Raw genomic sequence first — 25,769 nt, forward strand, 5'->3', positions numbered from 1 at the left:
AAAGTAGTTTTTTTTATTCTGACAGTAAATTCTTTGCAGTTTTAAAAGAAGGGTACAGTAGCCTAGTGGTACTAGTACTGGACGAACAATCCCATTCAGTAAACCTGGTATTTTTTGGGCTGCCACCAGAAAGCTTCTGGATTGTTGTAAAAAATCCTTAACGTCCTTTAGGGAGTCTGTAACTCCGACCTAGTCTAGTCTTCCAGTCACACAACATGGTTGACTCTTAATGGCCTCAAAGTAACTCAGGATGGGCAATAAATACTGCTTTTCCAGTGTTACCCATGTCCCAAGGGCAAATAAATAAACCCCAGTAATGCACCGCATGTTGTGGGGCTGATCTGAAGAGAAGCTGAGGGTTCCAGGTTTGATCTCTGGTCTGCACTGAGTCAGCCATCGTCAGCACAGCGCAAGTGGAGGCGCTTCTATTGGCCTCATCCCAAGCTACAGAGGGGGGGGAAGAAAATTTGGCCTAGATTCCGGCTCTGGATTGTTGACTAGCAGCTGCTCATTGGCTGGCTATGGGGCAGCGTCCAGCTCCGCTGTGATGGCCCTTGCTGTTGAATGGCCTGCTGACCTTTGCTACCCAGCATAGCAATGAAGATTTGGGTGATGGTATGGTAGGGTTGTTGCTGGCTGTGGAACTGGAGTCCACCATGAGTTGCTACTTTCTGGAAGCAGGTGGAGGTTGTAGGGAAGCAAGTCAGGGGAATATTAAAGGACAAAACACTGCCAAAACCTCTGAGCCTCATTGCTGATGTGTTTCTAAACCTATATCTAAAGAAAGAAAGACTTGCATTTGTATAGCGCCTTTCACGACCACCGGACAGCCCAAAGCACTTTACAGGCAATGAAGTTCTTTTTGAAGTGTAGTCACTGTTGTAATGTAGGAAACGTGGCAGCCAATTTGCACACAGCAAGCTCCCACAAACAGCAATGTGACAATGACCAGATAATCTTTTTTTTTAGTGATGCTGATTGAGGGATAAATATTGGCAAGGACACCAGGGATAACTCCCCTGCTCTTCTTCGAAATAGTGCCATGAGATCTTTTATGTCCGCCGGAGAGTGCAGACGGGGCCTTGGTTTAATGTCACACCCGAAAGACGGCACCTCCGACAGTGCAGCACTTCCCAGTACTGGGGTGTCAGCCTAGATTTTGTTCAAGTCTCTGGATTGGGACTTGAACCCACAACCATGTGACTTAGAGGCGAGAGTGCTGCCCACTGAGCCACGGCTGACACGAAGGAGCCAGGGATCTAGAGGCCCAACAAATCTGTTGAACATGTCACACTGCACATCACTGTTTCGATTTCAACAGACTTGCACCCTAAACAGTGCCTTGCAGCATGACCTGTATTTTCCTGTTTTCTCATGTTTGAAGCTGTATCTACTGCAGATTAACATTCTGAACCTGGTGTGACAAGCAATCACACAGCTGCTTGTGGGTGGTGAAATTAATGCCACTTGTCTAAAATATGACCCTAGCAGAGAACCAAGGGAGAGCAGAGAGATCAATATTGCGTGGGCGTTTGGGATTTTCATCTCATCGCCTTCCTCTCCATGGGGGGAAAGAAAGCTAATAAAGTGAATTGAAATACATCGTTCTATAGAAGTCAAAGCCTTGAGCTGCACCATATTCGAGAAGGAGCATTTTTACTGGCTCTTATGAGAAGTAGCAGTTGATTTCTGAAGTATGGATTTTTGAAGTCACCTGCGAACTCATTTTTAATGTGGAAGCAAGTCATCCTCGGTTCCGAGGGACTGCCTAAGAAGAAGAAGGAGGTACTCGTATCCTAATTCATTATATTTGAAATCCTTGTGTTTTAAAGCATGGTTTACATAGAGGATGCCAACTGTACGACAGAGTTCTTGTGACTGTCATCAGCAACCACCTGTATTTGTGTTTATATACAACACATACTAAATGTCAGGCTGGTGTGGTAGGTTTCTGTATATAGAAGCAATAAATCTCAAAAGATGTCTTGTATATTTTAGTAATAAATTCAATTCCCAACCTATTCTTTTCCTCCTTCCTATCCCTTATTCCCAAAATACTTGTCTTTGCAGCCTAGAGACTAGGCAGGTCACTGATTATTAAGGTAGCCTGAGTGATTTGTCCTCTCTCAGGTTTCCCACTATGATTGTCTGTTACTTACTCCTCCACCCAGTTGTGACTCTTCCTCTTGCATTAGCGCATGGGCCAACAGGTGTTACTCATCCTCCAGTGCCTTATCCCACTGGCTATTCTTCAAGTGTGAGCCTAGACTCTGAGTGTCAGTGGGTTATTCGACTGTAGGGGGACAGAAATGGCTGAGCCTCACCTGAAGTTGCACACGTGTAGTTTCCAGGAGGGTCACTGGAAAGTAATCAATATAGAGAGTACCACAATGCTTAATTAGTTTAAAGAACCCCTCCTTACTGGCTCCAGCTATTGTCCCACGGTAGGTCTAAGGTAGGTTGATGGGTCAGTTTTTCCACAGATCCCACTTTTTTTGCCCAATAAAAGCTGAGAATTAATTTAGTTGTTGTGGAATTACTGAGATTGGTAGATAAATCTTTTATAATGTGTGCTCAATAGGAATGAATGCGCAAAAGGAGCGTTGTCATTGATGTGGACATTCTATCATTGCAGTATCTATAAATCAGGCTGGCCAACTCCAGATACTGTTAGTGTTGTCTGTGTCTCCTGGAAGATGTGTAAGGAAGAGTTGCTGCACTTTATTCAACAAGTCCAAAGGAATTTGAAAAACCAACTGTTTGACTCTTGGGAGCCTTTAGCATACTGTAGTACTTCTTTAAATAACTCTGTTTGAAGTTAGCCTGTTATGAAGTTCAAGCCCATTCTGCACATCAATTGAAATGTTTAACTGTATGTTTGGGAAAGTTATCCAGATTAAATCACTGCAAGAAAGACATTTAAATATAGAACAAGTCAGTGTTACTGAATTTATGCATGAGGGTATGCGAGCTTGGGAATGGTGTATTCTGTAAACTCAAAGAATTATATTAATTATAGAGCAGCACAGTTAATTATGCAAATTCAATTTTAAAAATTGTGCTGTGTCTACATTGTTTAATCTCTAGCTTTGTGGTACCATGCAGTATGTTGAACATTCTATTTTATTTGGGATTTTTTTATATGATGGTTACTCCAGCCAGGCTTCTGAGATTAAATAAAAATAATGTAGTTCGTGTCTCCAAATGATGACTATTTCATCTCGAGCAACAACTAATTTATGTAGCTAAAAAACCGTATCGAGCAGTCGGAGATCTTAGTACTAATCTATTCTGTGGTATTATACAGAATACTTCACTGGTAACAGATAACTCACTATTTGTTAGCTGACTTCCTTGATTTGCGTACCTTCCTTTTAAAAATTCCACTAAAAGGCTATCATTTAAAAAAATTATTTTGGATGTTTGATTTGCACATAGAAAGGGAAGGATAATTGATGTATAAAAAATAGGGGTAGTCACTGAAATAGGTAAATCTTTTTGTATAATTGGCTCTAGGGAAAGGATTGGTTATCGAATACTCTCCCTCTGGTTGAAACTAATTGTGCTAGATCAGGAAATATGACTCCTCTCTGCCTTCCATGCCTAGTTTGAATTTATTGGAATGAAGAAATGAAAGAACTTGCATTTATGAAACGCCTTTTATGATCTCAGGACATCCCAAAGCGCTTTACAGCCAACGGAGTACTTTTTGGTGTAGTCATTGTTGTAACGTAGGAAACACGCAAGCTAATCTACGTACAGCAAGCTCTCACAAACAGGAATGAGATAAATGACCAGATAATTTGTTTTAGTGATAAATATTGACCAGGATGCTCATTGATGGATAAGTTATTAAAAGCTTGGTCATAAAATGAGCTAAAACGCTGATCGGATGCTTGGCTTCATGACACAATATATGTGCGACACGCGCGCGGGCACACCCACACACTCATGTCTCTGGCAAGGCCGACATTTATTGCCAATCCCTAGTTGTCCTTGAGAAAGGTGGTGCAATTTTGATTCAACTGAGTGGCTTGCTACGCCAGTTCAGAGGGCAGTTAAGAGTCAACCACGTTGGTGTGGGATTGGAGTCATGTCTAGGCCCAGACTGGGTAAGGACGGCAGGCTTCCTTCCCTAAAGGACATTAGTGAACCAGTTGGACAGCTTCATGATCACTTATACTGACATCAGCTTTATATTTCCAGATTATTTTAAAACTGAATTCAAATTCTCTCAATGCCCTGTTGGGATTTGAGCTCCCATTTTCTAGATTATTAGTCCAGCCCTCTGGATTACTAGTTTCGTAGCATAAAAGGGGTATGGAGACTTGCGAAACCTATTTTTTTCAACCACACCTTGACCACCTCCCCTAACTCTACTAAAATTGCTTCACATCTGTTTTTCCCTCTCCTTTTTTTAAGCACCTTACATTAAAGGTGCTATATAAATGCAAGTGGTGGTGCACCCTTAAAGGTGGAATAAGATTTTGAAAACAATCATCAAAAATTCACAGTTTCCAGTTAATATGAAGCTGTTATCAATAAAGCAAATTAAATAATAGGACACGTCTCGAGGGCATTAGGCTACATTGAAAGTTATTCTGACCGTGCATGGATCATTGGTAAGTCCATATTTGAATTCTTATAGGCATACCCCCTTCAAAAGGACATTGGTGCATTGGAAAGGGTTCAGAGAACAGTGATGGGCATGATTCCAGGGACTATGATTGGGGGTGGGGGGGCGGGGGAAGGGATATGGGGCGGAGCTCATGGGGCCAAATGTGGCCCTTAGACCAAAGATCGAGCCCTTGTTTTAGTTTCAGATTTGTCCCAGTGACATTATGCCCAGTTATCAGCTAAATTGAGTAAAAGTGGGGCAAAAGATCTAAAAACCGTTGAGCATTAGTAACTCCATCATGTGGGCATGGCTCACCTTTGCCCCAGGATCAGCCCTAGATGGACCTGCACTGCTATTCATTTAAAACTAAAACTGAATTAAACATGAATTGAGGAATGTAATGTGCTGACTTTTGTGCATTAATAGGCGCAACTATAACTTTAATGCATGCCAGTATGGCTTGCTAAACATAAAAAAAGGTATTTTAATTAAAATAAATAAATCTCCAGATGTACAGTATTTCAGTTCAAAAGTGCAGATAGAATGCATTATTAAAATGTGTTAAATATGTTATGACTGAAATGAATAATGCAAAAACTTTTATGTAGGTAAGTCACAAAAACAAATTCTTGCGATTGAACTTTATAGGATCTACAGAATAATCCATTTTGCTGTAAGTCTACGATACTTGTATCAGAATTTGTAACGTTCGATGGTCACAGTCACATTGTTCAACAAAGCTGTTGGGCCCCTTGTTACAAGGCACACGTCCTGTTGACCTTTCTCTCAGCAGTGGTTTTCAGCGAATCTTCTGCTTTCAATGATAGCTATTTTTTACTGCCATTATCCAACCTGTAGATTAACTTTCATTTTTAGTCACCTTGAATTTTTTTTACTGTATTTTGCCACACCAGTCAGATTGAAATATTCGTACTCTTTCTTTTGTGACTTATCTACACCCCTACATAAAAAGTTTTTGCATTATTCATTTCAGTCGTGACGTATTTAATACATTTTAATAATGCATTCTATCTGCACTTTTGAACTGAAATACTGTACATCTGGAGATTTCCTCATTTTAATTGAAGCACCTTTTGATTTGTATGTTTAGCAAGCCATGCTGGAATGCTTTAAAGTTATAGATGAACTTCTGACCGCATATCCGCGCCATCATCAAAACCGCCTATTTACACCTCCGTAACATCGCCAACTCAACCCTGCCTCAGCTCACCTGTTGCTGAAACCCTCATCCATGCCTTTGCTACCTCTAGACTTAACTATTCCAGCACACTCCTGGCCAGACCCCCATCTTCTACCCTCCATGAACTTAAGGTCATCCAAAACTCTGCTACCTGTATCCTAACTCGCACCAGGTCAAGTTCACCCACCACCCCTGTGCTCACTGACCTACATTGGCTACCGGTTAAGCAATGCCTCAATTTTAAAATTCTCATCCTTGTTTTCACCCTCTATGGCCTCGCCCCTCCTTATCTCTGTAACCTCCTCAAGCCCTACAACACTCCAAGATCTCTACGCTCCTCCAATTCTGGCCTCTTGCGCCACCCCGATTTTAACTTGGCGGCCGTGCCTTCAGCTGCCGCGGCCCCAAGCTCTGGAATTCCCTCCCTAAACCTCTCCGCCTCTCCTCCTTTAAGGCGCTCCTTAAAACCTACCTATTTGACCATGCTTTTGGTCATCTGCCGTAATTTCTCCTTATGTGACTCGGTGACAAATTTTTGTTTGGTACCCCTCCTGTGAAGCGCTCTGGGACGTTTTACGACGTTAAAGTCGCTATATAAATACAAGTTGTTGTTGTGTTGTAATCATTGTCTGCACATAATGCAATGATGGTTCCCTGTGGATGGTGATTTTCAGCATATTTTAGAGTTTCTTATTGAACAATGGTATATCTTCTTCAATTCTCTGAAGGACAATGATGGTGTGTGTCAGTGATATTGTTTGATTCCACCTACTGTCTATTTTATTTGGGCACTGTTCTTTCTGGAACCCAAGTTTGAATTTGAACCGTAGTGATGGGCCAGTGGTTATTATGTGAAATGCATGAGTATATCGCACGTAACAGAGCGCAAATTGCTACTCAATTGGCAGTCTCTTCCAGAAGCTATAAGGATGGCTGATGTGGAAAAATGGTGCAGTGGGAATGTGTTACTGATTTGGAAGTTAAAGTATGATGTTGGAGTACAATAGAAAGGAAGTTTCCGTTACATTTAATCTGTGTTGTACCTGACGTGGAAGTACATGGTCTAACACTGGATGCCTGAGGTGGAAGAATTTTCCATCCCTCAGCACTGAAAGCCATTGCAGAAAGTAGGCACCAAGTCAAAGTTGGAACTTGCTTTGGAGCGAACTGTGCAATTTCACCAAAGTATCATGATTTATTTTTTGTTGTTGAGAAAGCGATGACGTAGGTTGCAAACTCTTCGCCAGGAACTGAGCTGGTTCTGACCCTTGGAGCACTGTGGAAAGGTTTACTAGTCCGGGCGCTTTTGCTCTTGAGCGAAGGATACGGAGACCACAGGTGAGTGTACTTGGTCGGTACCTGTCTCCTCGATTTGGTCTCTGCAGTCCGGACTTTTGATTAAGCTAGTTCTCAGCCAAGAGAAAAAAATGTTTCTTAGAAACAGATTTTTAATGCAATTTTGCAGAGACAAAAATAAACTTGGCAAAGAGGGACAGTGTAGGTTATGTCGGAAAAGTTAGCACTAATGCTTAAAAAGTTAGAGAGAATAGCGGAGATTGATAACAGGACATGAACTGTTTCTTAAAATATATATATTTAAAATAAAATTGTGGTTAGTGTTTATTTTAGTGGTCAGGAATTAATGGTGCAGTAATCAAGGTACTGCTGAATTTTCAGTAATATTACTGATGTGCCTCAATAAATCCGAGACTCGATGTTAGCAGAACAAAGCAAGGCTTTTATTAACTTAGAACGTAACACACAGTGGAGAGGTGTCTTCCATCCAGAGGTCTGCTGTACTGGATGCGAGACACGCTGGGCCTGCTTACATAGTGGCCAGGTATGGGCGGAGCCCTACACACAATGCAATACAAGGTGAGGAAACGGAACTGAGGTAAGGGAAATGAAACTGAAACTAAACCACAGTCACAGGCACAATCACACACAGAGAATACAGATGAGTGATGAATGGCATATTTCATCACATTCACCCCTTCTATAGATTTAGTCTGTTCGGGGGTTTGATAGTCCTCTGTGACCGACGTGGCTGTTGTGGTGCCGCGGGTGTCGGCTGGGTGTCCCCGGTGGCCTCCTGGGTCTCTGCCGGGGGCGCCGCCAGGGTTGTTGAAGGGGTAGTTGGTGGGGGTACCGTTGGTCGATGTTCTTCCGGGGGTGATGGAAAGAGTAGCGGGTGGGTAAGAGTTGCTGTGATCGTTGTTGCTGCTGTTGTCGTGGTTGTTGTCGTTACCGGCTGGGGCGACGTCTTTTATGGACACGGTGTCCTCCCTTCCATCGGCGTGCCGGACATACGCGTATTGGGGGTTGGCGTGGAGTAGGTGCACTGACTCCACGAGAGGGGGTCCGTCTTGTGGCCCCTCACATGCCTTCGTACCAATACCGGACCTGGGGTGGAGAGCCATGACGGCATGGATACGCCTGAGGTGGATTTCCAGGGAAAGACAAACATTCGTTCATGAGGCGTGGCATTAGTGGCAGTACACAATAGCGACCGTATCGAATGGAGCACATCTGGGAGGACTTCCTGCCAGCGGGAGATAGGGAGGCCCTTGGTCCTTAGAGCTAGAGTGACTGCTTTCCATACTGTCCCGTTCTCTCGCTCCACTTGACCGTTACCCCGGGGGTTGTAGCTGGTGGTACGGCTCGTGGCGATCCCCCTGGACAGCATGTACTGGCGTAGCTCTTCACTCATGAAGGACGCCCCCCTATCCGTATGGATGTAGCTCGGCATACCGAACAGGCAGAACAGGCTGTTGAGGCATTTAATGACCGTGGCGCTGGTCATGTCTGGGCAGGGGAAGGCGAATGGGAAACGGGAGTATTCGTCCACAATGTTCAGGAAGTAAACATTGCAGTCGACTGACGGGAGGGGGCCCTTGAAATCTAAGCTGAGCCGCTCAAAGGGCCGTGTAGCTTTGATTAAGTGGGCTCTATCTGGGCGGTAGAACCGAGGCTTGCACTCAGCGCAAGTGCGGCAGTTCCTGGTCAGAGACCGAACTTCCTCAATCGAGTAGGGTAAGTTGCGGGACTTTATGAAGTGGAACAGCCGCGTGACCCCTGGGTGGCAGAGGTCGTTGTGGAGGGTCTGTAGCCGATCCCCGGTGGCGCTGGCACACATCCCTCGTGAGAGGGCGTCGGGGGATTCGTTAAGGGCCCCTGGCCGGTAAATGATGTCATAATCGAAGGTGGAGAGCTCGATCCGCCACCTAAGAATCTTATCATTTTTAATCTTCCCCCTCTGTTTATTATTGAACATAAACGCTACCGACCAGCGGTCGGTAAGTAGGGTGAAGCGTTTGCCGGCTAGGTAGTGGCGCCAGTGGCGCACTGCCTCCACGATGGCTTGGGCCTCCTTTTCCACGGAGGAGTGTCTGATCTCGGGCCCTTGGAGGGTCCTCAAGGAGAAAGCTACGGGCCGCCCCGCCTGGTTGAGGGTGGCCGCCAAGGCAAAGTCAGACGCATCACGTTCCACTTGAAAGGGAGTGTTCTCGTCCACTGCCTGTAGCGTGGCCCGCTCAATATCCCGCTTAATGCTTTTGAAGGCGGCATGGCCCTCAGCAGAGAGCAGAAAAGAGGATGCTTTCAAGAGGGGGCGGGCTTTGTCGGAGTAGTTGGGGACCCATTGGGAATAATAAGAAAATAACCCCAGGCACCTTTTCAGGGCTTTGGGAGTGTTGGGCAGGGGCAGCTCCCGTAGGGGGCGCAATCGGTCGGGATCTGGTCCGATTTCCCCATTCTCCACCACGCTGCCTAGTATGCAGAGGCGCGTGGCGTTGTAGACGCACTTGTCCTCGTTGTAAGTGAGGTTGAGTTTTTGTGCGGTTTTCAGGAACCTCTCGAGGTTCGAGTCGTGATCCTGCTGGTTGTGACCGCAGATGGTGACGTTGTCGAGGTAGGGGAAGGTTGCCTGCAAGTGGTGGTCATCGACCATGCGGTCCATCTCCCTCTGGAAGACCGAGACCCCATTCGTCACCCCAAAGGGGACTCTGAGGAATTGGTAGAGGCGTCCGTTCACCTCGAAGGCGGTGTACGGGCGGTCCTCTGGTCTGATAGGGAGCTGGTGGTACGCTGACTTGAGGTCGATGGTGGAGAACACCCGGTATTGGGCGATTTGGTTCACCATTTCTGATATGCGGGGTAGCGGGTAGGCGTCTAGTTGGATGTACCTGTTGATCGTTTGGCTATAGTCGATCACCATCCGTTTCTTCTCGCTACCCCTTACCACCACCACTTGGGCACGCCACGGGCTGTTGCTGCGTTCAATAATGCGCTCCTTCAGGAGCCTGTCTACCTCGGTCGCGATAAACCGCCTATCCTCCCAGCTGTACCTCCTGCTTTTGGTCGCTATTGGCCGGCAGTTAGGGGTAAGGTTCGCGAATAGTGAAGGCGGCTTTACCTTCAGGGTAGCCAGACCGCACACTGTGAGGGGCGGCTGGGACCCACCGTAATTGAGCGTGATGCTTTGGTGGTGGCACTGGAAATCCAGGCCCAAGATCACGCTCGCACATAGATTCTTCATGATTAGTACTTTAAAATTATCGTATACAGTTCCGTTAACGGACAATTGTACCGTGCAGTAACCCATAATGGTCGATGTCTGGGTTTTATCAGCCATAGAGATGGTACCCCGAGTAGGGACCACTGTTAGGGAGAGTTGTTGTGCTAGTTCAGGGTGGATAAAACTCTCCGTGCTTCCACTGTCAATTAAACATTTAACCCCGCACCTGTTTACCTCGATGTCCACCATTGATTTGGATAGCGGGTGCGGCCTGGTCTGGTCCACTGTGACCGATGCCACTGTAGGGCCCTGATCGAGACAAGATGGTGTCCACGCTGTCTGCTCACAAGATGGCGGGCCCCACGAGGTCAGGCAAGATGGTGTCCAAGATGGCCGCTCCCACGGCGCACACACGGCGGTGGCGGGTTTTCCGGCGGGGTTCCCTCTGCACACCTTCCCGAAGTGCCCCTTCTTACCGCACTTAAAGCAGGTGGTGCCTTTCGCCGGGCCCAGGTTTCTGGTGTACTTCGGCTGCCCGCAGAAGTAGCAGTTGGGTCCCCGACGCGTCGCGGCTGTCGTAGGGCTTCTGGGGGGAGAGTGGGGCCCCGACGGTGTCGGGCTGTCGGGCGGGGAAGATGCCTTCCAAGATGGCGGCGCCCTTGGTGCACACGTGGCGGCGTGGGCGGCGCGGGCTGAAGAGTAGGCGTCCGAGTTTCTCTGGGCCACATCCAGGGATCGCGCTGTGTCCACAGCCTGTTTCAGGTCCAATCCCGTTTTTTCCAGCAGTCTCTGCCGGATGTAAGTGGAGCTGAGGCCTGTGATAAAGGCATCGCGAACAAGCTCGTCAGTGTACACTGCGGCTTTTACATCTTGGCACTTGCAGTCTTAGCCAAGCGTTTTCAGGGTGACTAGGAACTCATCCAGTGATTCCCCAGGTCGCTGTGTGCGAGTAGCGAGCAGATGCCTAGCATACACCTCATTCGTAGGCTGCTGGTAATGCGCCTTTAAGATGTCGCAGGCAGCCGGGTACGTGTCGGCGTCTTGGATGAGGGGGTAAACCCGGTGGCTTACCCAATTCCGCAGGATTCCGAGTTTCATACTTTCAGCGTCCGTAGCGCCTGTGACGGCTGCGGAATTGTCCAGGAAGAATTCCATACACATAAACCAGTGTCCGAAGCGTGCCGATGCGTCCGAAGCATGCTGGTCCAAATCCAAACGTTCGGGTTTCAAGAGTTGATCCATTGTGTTGAAAAATAAGTTAATAAAATTGATGTGCCTCAATAAATCCGAGACTCGATGTTAGCGGAACAAAGCAAGGCTTTTATTAACTTAGAACGTAACACACAGTGGAGAGGTGTCTTCCATCCAGAGGTCTGCTGTACTGGATGCGAGACACGCTGGGCCTGCTTACATAGTGGCCAGGTATGGGCGGAGCCCTACACACAATACAATACAAGGTGAGGAAATGGAACTGAGGTAAGGGAAATGAAACTGAAACTAAACCACAGTCACAGGCACAATCACACACAGAGAATACAGATGAGTGATGAATGGCATATTTCATCACAATTACATGAATAATATATTCCATGTCACAAAACTGTCTTACTTACCAATGACACCAATGTGGAGGGAGGGGTTGCAAGTGGTCAGGAGCAAGCTGATCAGGTGGCTTGGGAAGTTGAGCTGAGAAATGGTAAATGAAAGTCAGGTTGACGAGTGGAAAGTGATGAGAATGGGAAGGGGAATGAACTTTGCTATATTTGCTAGCTTACAGGATAGGGCAGGGAGAGAGTATTGGAGCTGTGGGTGAACAAATTGTTAAATCCATCAGTTCAGTGTGCTACAGCAGTAAACATGGCAGAGAGGATCTTGGGTTGCATAGTGCACGGACTAGACCATAAATCACGGGAGGTGACACTGCCTTTATACAGGGCTTTGGTTCATACCCAGGGGAAGTTCTGGTCACCAAAGGGCATCATGGTGTTGGGAAAAGTCCAACAAAGGGCTACCTGTCTGATACTAGGAACCATACACATCCACTTTTGACCTAAGAAAGACAGATCAGAGTATTTTCGAAATGGTGAGAAGCTAGGAACTGTGGAGGAGCAGAGAGATTTAAAGGTCCAAGTACAGAAATCACTAAGCCAGGACAGGTGCAAAAAATAATTGAGAAGGCTAATGGAATGTTGACTTTTATCTCAAGGTGGCTGCAATACAAAGGGGTGGAAGTTATGTTACAGTTGTATAAAGCTTTGGTGAGGCCCTGTTTCAAGTACTGCATTCAGTTCTGGGCACCACACATCAGGAAGGATATATTGGCCAATGATACCAGGACTAAAAGGGTAGATTATGAGGACAGGTTGCATGGACGAGGCCTATAGTCCCTTGAGTAGCTAATTGAGGTGTTTAAGATGATTGAAGGAGTTGATCGGGTCGATAGAGAGAAACTATTTCCTCTGGTGGGAGAGTCCAGGGGGCAGAACCTTAACATTAGAGCCAGGCTGTTCAGGAATGAAATCAGGAAGCACTTCTTCACACAAAGGGCAGTAGAAATCTGGAACACTCTTCTCCCCAAACAAGCTATTGATGCTGGGGGGTCAATTGAAAATTTCAAAACAGATTGATAGATTTTTGTTGGGTAAGGATAGCAAGGGATACCGAACCAAGACAGATAAATGGAGTTAAGGTACAGATCAGCCATGATCTAATTGAATGGCAGAATGAGCTCGAGGGGCTGAATGGCCTCCTCCTGTTCCTGCAGGAAGTGTGTTAGATATGCTGCTAGAGAGACAAGCTTGGAGCTATTGTCTCAGAGTTCCAGAATCCGATTATTTTGCTTATATATTAGAGGAAGTCATATTCACAGACAACACACAGGATGTTGCAAAGGCTGCAGGAGTTGTAGAGTGCAGTAGCAGGGTGCTCAGACCTCCCGGGTCTTCCTAACTTCGCGTTACATCAGTCTTGCTTTTATCCCACGGCTAAAAGGCCTTTACATTGTGTCTGGTGTTCCCTGAATTTTTACCTTTGGTTTACACTAACTACTATTGGCTCATCGTTCCAGATTTGGTATTAGTGGGTGAAAGTTCCATAGTTAAGAAAGTCAATTGAGGGATATGGATATAGTGAACTGTATTCTGATTTTGAACTCTGAGTGGCCAGATGGACTGGAATGGTCTTTTCCGGCCCTGTGCATTCCTACATTATGAAAACCAATTGCCCTGAGAAATGGGAATTTCACTGGACCAGTCTAATGACAAAAATCAAAGAGGTCATTTTTTTCCCTACTAAAAACCACGATTGTGACTGGAAATGTGAGAGACTTTAGATGTCTGTACTGCTCTAGTTCATTAGCAAAATACCGACTGTCCATGTCTCCAAAATGAATATTTTTTGTTCTGTGAAGTAGAAGATAGCTTTACAGCTCAATGCATTAGGAACATTAAGTGCTTCAGCCCAGCCCATTAGAGTACTGCCTTTGAGACAAAATGGCTGCGTGCAGTCCCAGTACTGCTGAATGTTGTGAAATTGGAACGGAAAATAGTGAGTTGCTGGTATCCTAGGATTTGAAAGCTGACTGAAATTTCGGAAAACCATAGTCTTGTTCTGTTAAACACAAATGAACACAGCTTTAGCTGTAATGGTTAAGTGACCTTTAAGCTTGCCCGCAGTTGCAGTTGGGGCTGAATTATTCTTTAACTACAGCGGACAGAATTACTTCACTGTCGATACAACTCGATCTAAAAATAACTGTTTTTATGCAACCACGTATTTTTCAGTGAAAGAACTGAATATTTCCATCATGTTAAATTATTCTGACATCTGTCCCTTGGAGCAGGTGAGTCATGCTAGTGTTGCAGTTTTTAATGTTTATTTCAAATTACTTATGACATTTAATTTGCGATTCAGTGGCTGCTGTTTTGACTATATTGAATCAGTGTATGTTCCAGTATTGAATCAGCGTATGTTCCAGTGACAATTAATGACCAGAGATATTGGCTGCTGATTACATGGCTACAAATGAAGATCAGTGTTGCAAGGATCCATTTTTATTTTTACTACTTTCGTGTAATGAATTTGTGTGGCAATATTAATTAATCATAAAATATTTTGAAGTGCTTTTTAAATGAGAGAATGCATGCCATGGCAAATAATTATAAAATTAAAAAAGTGTATACAACATCTGTGGGAAGTGTTGGAAAAGGGAAAGCAAAGGTTGAGTCATAGAGTTTTACAGCACAGAAAGAGGCCCTTCGGCCCATCGTGTCTGCGCCGCCCATCCATCCCTGATTGGACGGAGCATTCAAAGTGAAGGATGCACCACTGAGTACAGTGCTGTTACACCACCAGCAAGATGTGCTGTCGCTTTGTACAGTGAATTTTGTCTCAGCTGGACTGGTGGTGGAAGAGGAAAAACTCAGGGAGATCAACTTGTCTACTTGAATTGTGCCATGCCTGGACCAGTAGCGGTGGCACCGGAAAACTCCGTGTCACCAGGCAGAAATCAGTACCACAAGTACCTCCTTTTGGAGGGCACTACCAATAAAATAATTGAACCCGATGAATTGTTTCATGTGGAATAGGAATAATGGAATGGTGTTAGCAGTCGTTTTAAAGACTCCTTGTTCCTCCAGACTGAAGGTACCTGTAGATGGGTTTCAGGGGATGGAAGTTATGCTGTCGATCTTGGGTATTTGTTGTGTGATATTTCTGAATTGCGAGTAGGACACAGATCTCAAACATTTGTATGATAGGCACAGAAAATATACATAGTCTTGCATATAGTGTGCACTCCTTGTAAGTGGAATACTTACTTCTTGTAACACTCTCCTGTCAAGCTATTTTTGTGATGCTTAAATTTGCCTACTTATTGCACTTGGCTGAGCCCGCCCAGCTTCTGATTTGAGTTACCAAGATAAAACAGGCCTCTCGCTGGACCCGAACTTGCGCTACACCTCCCAGTGAATCGATACCTTTTTGCCACTCTTCCTTCCACCGTTCCACCCCCGCCCCCAGCCAGGGCCGTCATGGCATCTCCCCTCTGATTCCTGGTGGACTGTGCTCCCTGCCCCCTTCCGCTGGAATTTTGTCACGTGTCATTGTACCCATCCAGAGAACAATTTCATTGTACCAATGACCATTGCCGTACCTCGGCCTGCGCTGCTCTGTGGGATGTTGTGGAGTGAAGGAATTTCTATAAGAGAGAACCTAGTTACCAGGTCTTATCTATTGAGAAATCCCTTGCTTATAACCACCCTCTTCCGTGGCTTAGCTAAGATTGCAAACTCTCATTGTATAGGCAACTGAGGGGCCAGAGCCATGTCACAACTGAAGTTGCACCTTGGGAAGAGGAGTAGGCCATTCAGCCCCTTGAGTCTGTTCCGCCATTCAATTAGATTGTGGCTGATCTACACCTCGAATCCATTTACCTGCCTTTGATCCATATCCCTTGATATCCTTACCTAATAGGAACAAGAGTATGCCATTCAGCCAGGATTGTCTTAATTATATTATGCCTCAATTGTTAAGTGTCTTATTTTTTTTCCCCCTCTTTATTATTTGCAAACCATTCCCCAGTCAGGAGTCCAGGGATACAATTGATTTCTGGCTCCTTCCTCCAGGGCACTAATTGAGATGGTCTGTGATGACTCATTTATCAAATTGCACTTCAATGACTTAAAAAAAACATTTTCAACCTCTCTCCCCTCTCTCTCCTGATGACAGATGAAATCATGAAATGGTTGTGTGGGGAATCAAGTGTATCATTAAATGGCTCTGCTTTAGTGCTGATATTAAGCCTTGGGAATAGTAGCACGCGAAAGCTGACTGTGCTCGTCTGAAATTCATCTATTGCAATTTAGTGCCGGCTTTAACCCATTTTAAAATAAATGGATCAACGCCTCCACTAAAACAACAGATGGGAATGTCAGACAAATGCTTAGGCATTCACACACTGATTTCACACGGTGTCATTTCTGGGCCAATGATTCTTCTTTGTATTATTTCCAATGATTAAGATTCTGAGTTTACGTATTCATTTGTGGATGTTGCTCACTGTAATAGTTAAAGCAATTTTGTTTTCAAGAAATGGAAGATTAAGTGAAATAATGCTTTGATTTCTGGAAAGTCTGTTTCTTGCCAGGATAACATGACAATATGACAGCCTGAATGCTGTTAATAATTCTGTGTGCAGTACATGCAGTGATGTTTGGCTCAATCTGCTGACAGCCGACGGCAAAATCTTCCACTGGGGGAGGGAGTTGAGGAGAAGAAGTGAATTCATTTTCGGGTGGACTTGTTCCAGGAAATTCTAACAAAGTCGCAGAGCGCCCATTCACAGTACATCTCAAAGCATCATCTTTAAACTCATTCGAATAAAAATATTCAGTATTATTAAGGCATTGTAGTATGAGGCATGTAACCTGTATATTGAATGCAGTTTTTGTCCCAGTAGGTTTCTTTTAGTTCAAAGACTACAGTATCACTATAGTATCATTCCTTAAAACCTGCCCTTGGAGACACCCTCTTCACTGCCTTTTAATTTTTTTTCACCCTCATGGGTGGACTCTTATATACACAGCATTTGGAAAATTTAAATATTGCAGATGGTGAGTGTTGATGGCAAATTTCTGACAGTGCGGTCTCTTGGCTTCTGAAAACAGAAAGGTGCAGCATGATACACCCTAGCTAGAAGATTTGAAATCTCCTTTTATTCAACAGTGTTTTGCACGACAAGGAATCACGGTTTTTACACCGCCTTTGTTGACCTTGAAAAGGCTTTTCATTACGTCACTCGTCATTTGCTGGCACACCCAAGTCAGTCAGCAGTAAAGATCTGCAAATGCTTTTCAATTGTTGTACACTGACACCATTCATTGTATTTACATTGGGAACCAAATAACCATAATGTTTCTCACCGTTGGGGATCATCAAGGATACATTATGGTTCCACAACTCTTCAGTGTAGTTATTAGGATGACTGGTCACTGGCTGGAATTCACATCGGTTACACCTTTCATTGTGGATTTGTGTTATACTGATATAACGGCCATTTCTGTTGAAGTGAGCAGCATCTGCCAGAGACCCTCACCTCAGCTCTCTCTTCAAAGGAACTGGCAATTTTGGATTGAGAATCCACTGGCCTATAATCAGCAGTGTCTTTGCTGATTGTCCGAATGGCAAATGGTTCGTCTACCTTGGTGGCAGAGTCCACGACAATATTGACATTACTGTAGCAGTGAACAGAAGACTGACTTGCCACATCCGTCCTATCCAACATTTCGCAACGTCGGCAGAGGAGTAGAACAATTAGCCTTTAGACGAAGCTTTGATCTTCCATGCTGTGCTGCTCACATGGCTGAATGGCACCAAATCTTGGACGCTAGCTCGGGCCCAGCTACAGTGACCATCAGCCTTTGTTGTGTTGTGGATGGCACTTTGTTCACATCAGTTAGCAATAAATGACCACAGGTGCCACCATCTTCCAGTGGGCTAACCCTGGTCCAGAACCTGCAGTGCAGACCAATGATCGCAATACAATGGGACCTGCTGCTTGAAATCCCCAGAAGGTGTTCTTTAACCAGGTCTTCCCTTAACCCTATCGCAACTTACCGGAGTGGAAAATTCACGAGGACCAAGTGCTCGTCAGCCAGTCAACAGTTTGAGGTTGGTGGGTACCTGTTAAAATTCCTTCTGCGAGCTGTCTGACTGACTTCTCACAGAACAAAGCGCCTGACATCGTCTTGTTTAAGTCCACCATGACCATCGATTGAATGCAATGTGTGGCTATATTAAAGGAAACCAATCTTAGAAGAACAGGTTGCTGAGACATAGTATAATCTGTGTTATATTTAGGGGGTCTTAAATAAGAATCTTTCTTGTAAATATTTTGCATATGGTTCAGAACTATTCCTAAAACATTCAAACTGCTTTTACACTGCCCTCCTCTGTAACCTTGTCGTTGCGGTTGGAGAGTAAGAAGTGGCCTTGTTCATTGTTTTGGACAGCAGTATTGTTTTTTGGAACCACCTGCTAGAATATTAGTGTAGCAGCAAATTAGAGCAGCATGGCAGTGGGATACATGGGCTTACCTTTGAGCAGCTAGGGACTAAATTAAAAAGCAGGACCACAAAGGTAATAATCTCTGGATTATTACCTGAGCCACGAGCAAATTGGCATAGGGTCAATAGGATCAGGGAGATGAATGCAAGGCTCAAAGATTGGTGTGGGAGAGGTGGGTTTCGATTCGTGGGCACTGGCAGCAGTACTGGGGAAAGAGAGAGCTGTTCCGTTGGGACGGACTACACCTGAACAATGCTGGAACCAGAGTTCTAGCGAATTGAATAACTAGGGAGGTAGATAGGGCTTTAAACTAAATAGGGGGGGTGGGGGGAGGGCCCCGGTGGAGAGAAATCTAGAATGCTAAAGAGAAAAGACAAGGAAGCAGTGCAGGAAAGTGATTGGGATAAGGATAACCAGATTGTGTCAGGAAGGGACAGAGCGTACAAACAAAGGAGGGCACTAACAAATAGGGTCCGGGTAAGAGAGAATGGTAATAAGACAAATCTAAAGGCACTGTATCTGAATGCACGAAGCATTCGTAATAAGGTAGCCGAATTAACAGCGCAAATAGATGTAAACGGATACGATATAATTGCGATTACGGAGACTTGGCTGCAGGGTGACCAAGGCTGGGAGCTGAATATCCAAGGATATTCGATATTTAGGAAGGACCGGCAAAAAGAAAAAGGAGGCGGGGTGGCGTTGTTAGTGAAGGATGAAATCAGAGCAATAGTGAGAAAGGATATTGGCTCAGAAAATCAAGATGTAGAATCAGTCTGGGTGGAGCTAAGAAGCACCAAGGGGCAGAAAACATTGGTGGGAATTGTCTATAGGCCTCCAAACAGTAGTGGTAATGTAGGGGACGGCATCAAACAGGAAATTAGAGATGCATGTAACAAGGGTACTATAGTAATCATGGGTGACTTTAATCTACATATAGACTGGCCAAACCAAATTAGCAATAATACTGTGGAGGATGAATTCCTGGAGTGTGTACGAGATTTTTTTTAGACCAGTACGTTGGGGAGCCAACTAGGGAACAGGCTATCCTAGATTGGATATTGTGCAATGAGAAGGGGTTAATTAATAATCTTGTTGTGCGGGTCCTTTAGGGAAGAGTGACCATAACATGATAGAATTCTTCATTAAGATGGAAAGTGAAGAAGTCCAATCCGAAACTAGGGTCCTAAATCTAAACAAAGGAAACCACGAAGGTATGAGGAGTGAGTTGGTTATGATAGATTGGGGAGCTTCATTAAAAGGCATGACGGTGGATTGGCAATGGCTAACATTTAAGGAACGAATGCACGAATTGCAACAGTTATACATTCCTTTCTGGCGCAAAAACACAAAAGGAAAAGTGGCCCATGACTAACAAAATAAATTAAGGATAGTATTAGATCCAAAGAGGAGTCATATAAAATTGCCAGAAAAAGTAGCAGTTTAGAATTCAGCAAAAAATGACCAAGAGATTGATTAAGAGGGGAAAAATAGAGTATGAGAGTAAACTTGCAAGGAACATAAAAGCGGACTGTAAAAGCTTCTACAAGTAAGTAAAAAGAAAAAGATTAATGAAGACAAATGTAGGTCCCTTACAGTCAGAAACAGGAGAATTTATAATGGGGAACAAGGAAATGGCAGAGCAATTAAACAAATACTTTGGTTCTGTCTTCATGGAAGAGGACATAAATAACTTCCAAGAAATGCTAGGGAACCAAGGGCCTAGTGAGAAGGAGGAATTAAAGGAAATTAATATTAGTAAAAAAAATAGTGCTGGAGAAATTAATGGGACTGAAAGCCGATAAATCCCCAGGGCCTGATAATCCGTATCCGAGTTCTAAAAGAGGTAGCCATGGAAATAGCAGATGCATTGGTTGTCACCTTCCAAAATTCTATAGATTATGGAACAGTTCCTGCAGATTGGCGGGTGGCAAATGTAACCCCACTATTTAAAAAAGGAGGGGGAGAGAAAACCGGGAACTACAGACTGGTTAGCCTAACGCCAGTAGTAGAGAAAATGCTAGAGTCTATTATAAAGGATGTGATAACAGGACACTTAGAAAATATTAACGGGATTAGACAAAATCAACATGGATTTATGAAAGGGAAATCGTGTTTGACAAACTACTGGAGTTTTTTGAGGATGTAACTGGTAGAATAGATAAGGGAGAACCAGTGGATGTGGTGTATTTAGATTTTCAGAAGGCTTTTGATAAAGTCCCACATAAGAGGTTACTGTGCAAAATTAAAGCACATGGGATTGGGGGTAATATACTGGCATGGATTGAAAATTGGTTAACAGACAGGAAACAGAGAGTGGGAATAAATGGGTCTTTTTCGGGGTGGCAGGCGGTGACTAGTGGGATACCGCAGGGATCAGTGCTTGGACCCCAGCTATTCACAATATATATCAATGATTTGGATGAGGGAACCAAATGTAATATTTCCAAGTTTGCTGACGACACGAAACTAGGTGAGATTGTGAGTTGTGAGGAGGATGCAAAGAGGCTTCAAGGCGATTTAGACAAGTTGAGTGAGTGGGCAAATACATGGCAGATGCAGTATAACGTGGATAAATGTGAAGTTATCCACTTCAGTAGGAAAAACAGAAAGGTAGAGTATTATTTAAATGGTGATAGATTGGGAAATGTTGATGTACAAAGGGACCTGGGTGTCCTTGTACACTAGTCACTGAAAGCAAACATGCAGGTGCAGCAAGCAGTTAGGAAGGCAAATGGTATGTTGGCCTTCATTGCAAGAGGATTTGAGTACAGGATCAAGGATGTCTTACTACAGTTGTACAGGGCCTTGGTGAGACCACACCTGGAGTACTGTGTGCAGTTTTGGTCTCCTTACCTAAGAAATGATATACTTGCCATAGAGGGAGTGCAGCGAAGGTTCACCAAACTGATTCCTGGGATGGCAGGACTGTTGTATGAGGAGAGATTGGGTCAACTAGACCTGTATTCACTACAGTTTAGAAGAATGAGAGGGGATCTCATTGAAACGTATACAATTCTGACTGGGCTAGACAGACTGGATGGAGGGAGGATGTTTCCCTTGGCTGGGGGGTTTAGAACGAGGGTCACAGTCTCAGGATACGGGGTAGGACATTTAGGACTGAGATGAGGAGAAATTTCTTCACTGAGAGGGTGGTGAACCTGTGGAATTCTCTACCACAGAAGGCTGTGGAGGCCAAGTCACTGAATATATTTAAGAAGGAGATGGATAGATTTCCAGACACACAAGTCATCAAGGGGTATGGGGAGAGAGCGGGAATATGGTATTGAGATAGAGGATCAGCCATGATCATATTGAATGGCAGAGCAGGCTCGAAGGACCGGATGGCCTACTCCTGCTCCTATTTTTCTATGTTTCTACACTGCTGAGTTCCTGGACTCCACACTGCTGCTAGGGGAGCTGAGTAACAGAAGCCAGCCATCTTCCCATAGGTGAAAAGGAAGATCTGAAGGGGGAGTTATCCAGGCCACACTCAAAACAGCCTATGTAGGAAAAGAATTAGCAGAGGTTTGAGTACAGTTTGGATAAACACCCGCTTGGGTGTAGAGACTGGAGAGTCAATAGAGAGGGTGTTTCATCGCAGGACAGACCCACCAGTGGTATTCAGTTGGGAAGGAGTGGCCCTGGGAGTCCTCAATATTGTCTCTGGACCCCATGAAGTCTCATGGCTTCAGGTGAAGCATGGGCAAGGAAACCTCCTGCTGATTACCACTGACCGCCCTCCCTCAGCTGATGAATCAGTACTCCTCCATGTTGAAAACCACCTGAAAGTAGCAAGAGCACAGAATGTACTCTGGGTGGGGGACTTCAATGTCCATCACCAAGGGTGGCTCGGTAGCACTACTGACCGAGCCCTGAAGGACATTACTGCCAGTCTGGGCCTGCAACAGATGGTGAGAGAACCAACACAATGGAAAAACCTACTTGACCTCTTCCTCGCCAATCTATCTGTCGCAGATGCATCTGTCCATGACAGTATTGGTAGCAGTGACCACCGCACAATCATTGTGGAGATGAAGTCCTGTCTTCAGAACAGATCTAACAGCTCAAAATTGGGCATCCATGAGGTGCCGTGGGCCATCAGCAGCAGCAGAATTGTATTCCACCACAATCTGTAACCTCATGGCCTGGTATATCCCTCACTCTACCATTACCATCAAGCCAGGGGAGTGTAGAAGAGCATGCCAGGAGCAGCACCAGGCGTACCTAAAAATGAAGTGCCAACCTGGGGAAGTTGCAACACAGGACTACATGCATGCTAAAAAGCGGAAGCAGCATGCTATAGACAGGGCTAAGTGATCCCACAATTAACAGATCAGAACTAAGCTCTGCAGTCCTGCCACATCCAGCCATGAATGGTGGTGAACCATTAAACAACTAACGGGAGGAGTAGGCTCCATGAATATCCTCATCCTTAATGCTGGTGGAGCCCAGCACGTGAATGCAAAAGACAAGGCTGAAGCGTTTGCAACCATCTTCAGCCAGAACTGCCGAGTGGATGATCCATATCGGCCTAATCCTGAGGTCCCCACCATCACAGAAGCCACCTTCAGCCAATTCGATTCACTCCACGTGATATCAAGAAACAGCTGAGCACACAGGATACAGCAAAGGCTATCGTCCTGAAAACTTGCGCTCCAGAACTAGCCGCGCCTCTGGCCAAGCTGTTCCAGTACAGCTACAACACTGGCATCTATCCGATAATGTGGAAAACTGCCCAGGTATGTCCTTTCCACAAAAAGCAGGACAAATCCAATCTGACCAATTACCGTCCCATCAGTCCACTCTTGATCATCAGCAAAGTGATGGAAGGTGTCATCAACAGTGCTATCAAGCAGCACTTATCCAACAATAACCTGCTCACTGATGCCCAGTTTGGGTTCCGCCAAGACCACTCGGCTCCCGACCTCATTACAGCCTTGGTCCAAACATGGACAAAGGAACTGAATTCCAGACGTGAGGTGAGAGTGACTGCCCTACACATCAAGGCAGCATTTGACTGAATGTGGCATCAAGGAGCCCTAGTAAAACTGAAGTCAATGAGAATCGGGGAAAACTCTCCATTCGCTGGAGTCATACCCAGCACAAAGGAAAACGGTTGTGGTGGTTGGAGGTCAATCATCACAGCTCCAGGACATCGCTGCAGGAGTTCCTCAGGGCAGTGTCCTAGGCCCAACCATCTTCAGCTGCTTCATCAATGACCTTCCCTCCAACATAAGGTCAGAAATGGGGATGTTCGCTGATGACTGCACAGTGTTCAGTGCCATTCACAACTCCTCAGATAATGAAGCAGTCCATGCCCGCATGCAACAAGACCTGGACAACGTTCAGGCTTGGGCTGATAAGTGGCAGGTGACATTCGCACCACACAAGTGCCAGGCAATGACTATCTCCAACAAGCGAGAGTCTAACCACCGCCACTTGACATTCAACGGCATTACCATCACCGAATCCCCCACCATCAACATCCTGGGGGTCACCATTGGCCAGAAACTTAACTGGACCAGCCACATAAATACTGTGGCAACAAGAGCAGGTCAGAGGCTGGGTATTCTGCGGCAAGTGTCTCACCTCCTGACTCCCCAAAGCCTTTCCACCATCTACAAGGCACAAGTAAGAAGTGTGATGGAATACTCTCCACTTGCCTGGATGAGTGCAGCTCCAACAACACTCAAGAAGCTCGACACCATCCAGGACAAAGCAGCCCGTTTGATTGGCACCCCATCCACCACCTTAAACAGTCACTCCCTCCACCACCAGCGTACCGAGGCTGCAGTGTGTACCATCTACAAGATACACTGCAGCAACTCGCCAAGGCTTCTTCGGCAGCACCTCCCAAACCCGTGACCTCTTCCACCTAGAAGGACAAGGGCAGCAGGCGCATGGGAGCAGCACCACTTCCAAGTTCCCCTCCAAGTCACACATCATCCTGACTTAGAAGTATATCGGCGATCCTTCATCGTCGCTGGGTCAAAATCCTAGAGCTCCCTTCCTAACAGCAGTGTGGGAGTACCTTCACCACACGGACTGCAGCGGTTCAAGAAGGCGGCTCACCACCACCTTCTCGAATGCAATAAATGCCGGCCTTGCCAGCGAAGTCCACATTCCATAAACAAATTTTTTTTTAAAATTGGGCCTCTGCTCAGTGTTTTCCCGATGATGAGATCACTGAGCCCACTCACTTTGTAGAGGATGAAGGAATATGCTTCCCCCATCCTGTGGTACAACCCCTCGGGCTCCAGTGTGTGAAGCCACCCCTCCGATCTGTGATAGCATCAATACCACTGATCCCACATCTCTTCTGTGCAGATCTAACAGAGGAGCTAAACGTATCAGAAGCACATTCTGTGTCCTGCAGTTCTAAAACAAATCATTCTCCATAACGTCATTTCACAAATGTGCCTGGCCAGTGGCGTACCGGAAGAGAAGCTCCTCACTTTCTCACCATCTATCCCTCAACACTTTTGTCTTCAACTATTGGTTAAAAAAAAAAGTTTATTTTTAAGTTTTTCCGCCATGTAACGGTAATTCTCTGAGAATAAATTCTAGTGGAACAATTCTATTCTGGAACAGCTGGGTACCTTCAGTTCTATAGCTCTTCTCACACATTTCAAAACACTTTACAGAATGGAAGGAAAAGAATGAATGTCAAACAGAAGGAGATTCTAAGAAGGTTGGAGTGAGTGGCAATAGCACAGTCAAAGAGAAGGTTTTGGGGAGATTATTGAAAGCGGGGGAAGAGAGCTAGCAAGGCAGAGGGATCTAAGAGAGAGTTCCAGAGGCATAGTGATGGAATGAGTAGCTCAATGGTAGAGTGAAGGTAATAGGTCACAAGAATAACCTGGTAACAGAAGAGAGAAGTGTGCAGGTGGGACAGAAGGCTGGAAGAGATCACTAATGTAGGAAGAGGTGAGGCTTATGGAGGGATTTTAATGCGAGGACTACCTAGGATTACACAGAAACCGGCCATTCAGCCCAACCTGTCCATGCCGGTGTTTATGCTCCACTCGAGCCTCCTCCCATTTTTCCTCATCGAACTCTTATCAGCTTAACCCTCTATTACCTTCTCCCTCATATGCTTAGCTAGCCTCCCCTTAAATACATCTATACTATTCGCTTAAACCACTCCCTGTGGCAGCGAGTTCCATATTCTCACCATTCTCTGGGTAAAGAAGTTTCTTCTGAATTCTCTATTTGATTTTTTGGTGACCAGCTTATATTGATGGCCTCTAGTTATGCTCTTCCCCACAAGTGGAAACACACTCTCTGTATCCACAACATCAAAACTTTTCATAATTTTAAAGACTTCTAATAGGTCACCCCTCAGCCTTTTCTTTTCCCTGTTCATC

General features: G+C 45.2%; 1 protein-coding gene across 1 annotated transcript in view; it reads left to right on the top strand.

The window, feature by feature from the left end:
* The window catches only part of pitpnm2 (phosphatidylinositol transfer protein, membrane-associated 2), a 395,812-nt gene that overhangs the window by 55,470 nt on the left and 314,573 nt on the right, over positions 1-25,769 (top strand). The gene's annotated exons all lie outside the window — the stretch shown is intronic.

This window comes from Somniosus microcephalus, chromosome 19, assembly GCF_052327205.1.
Source record: "Somniosus microcephalus isolate GS21.2 chromosome 19, FLI_Smic_1.0, whole genome shotgun sequence".
NCBI classification, from domain to species: domain Eukaryota; kingdom Metazoa; phylum Chordata; class Chondrichthyes; order Squaliformes; family Somniosidae; genus Somniosus; species Somniosus microcephalus.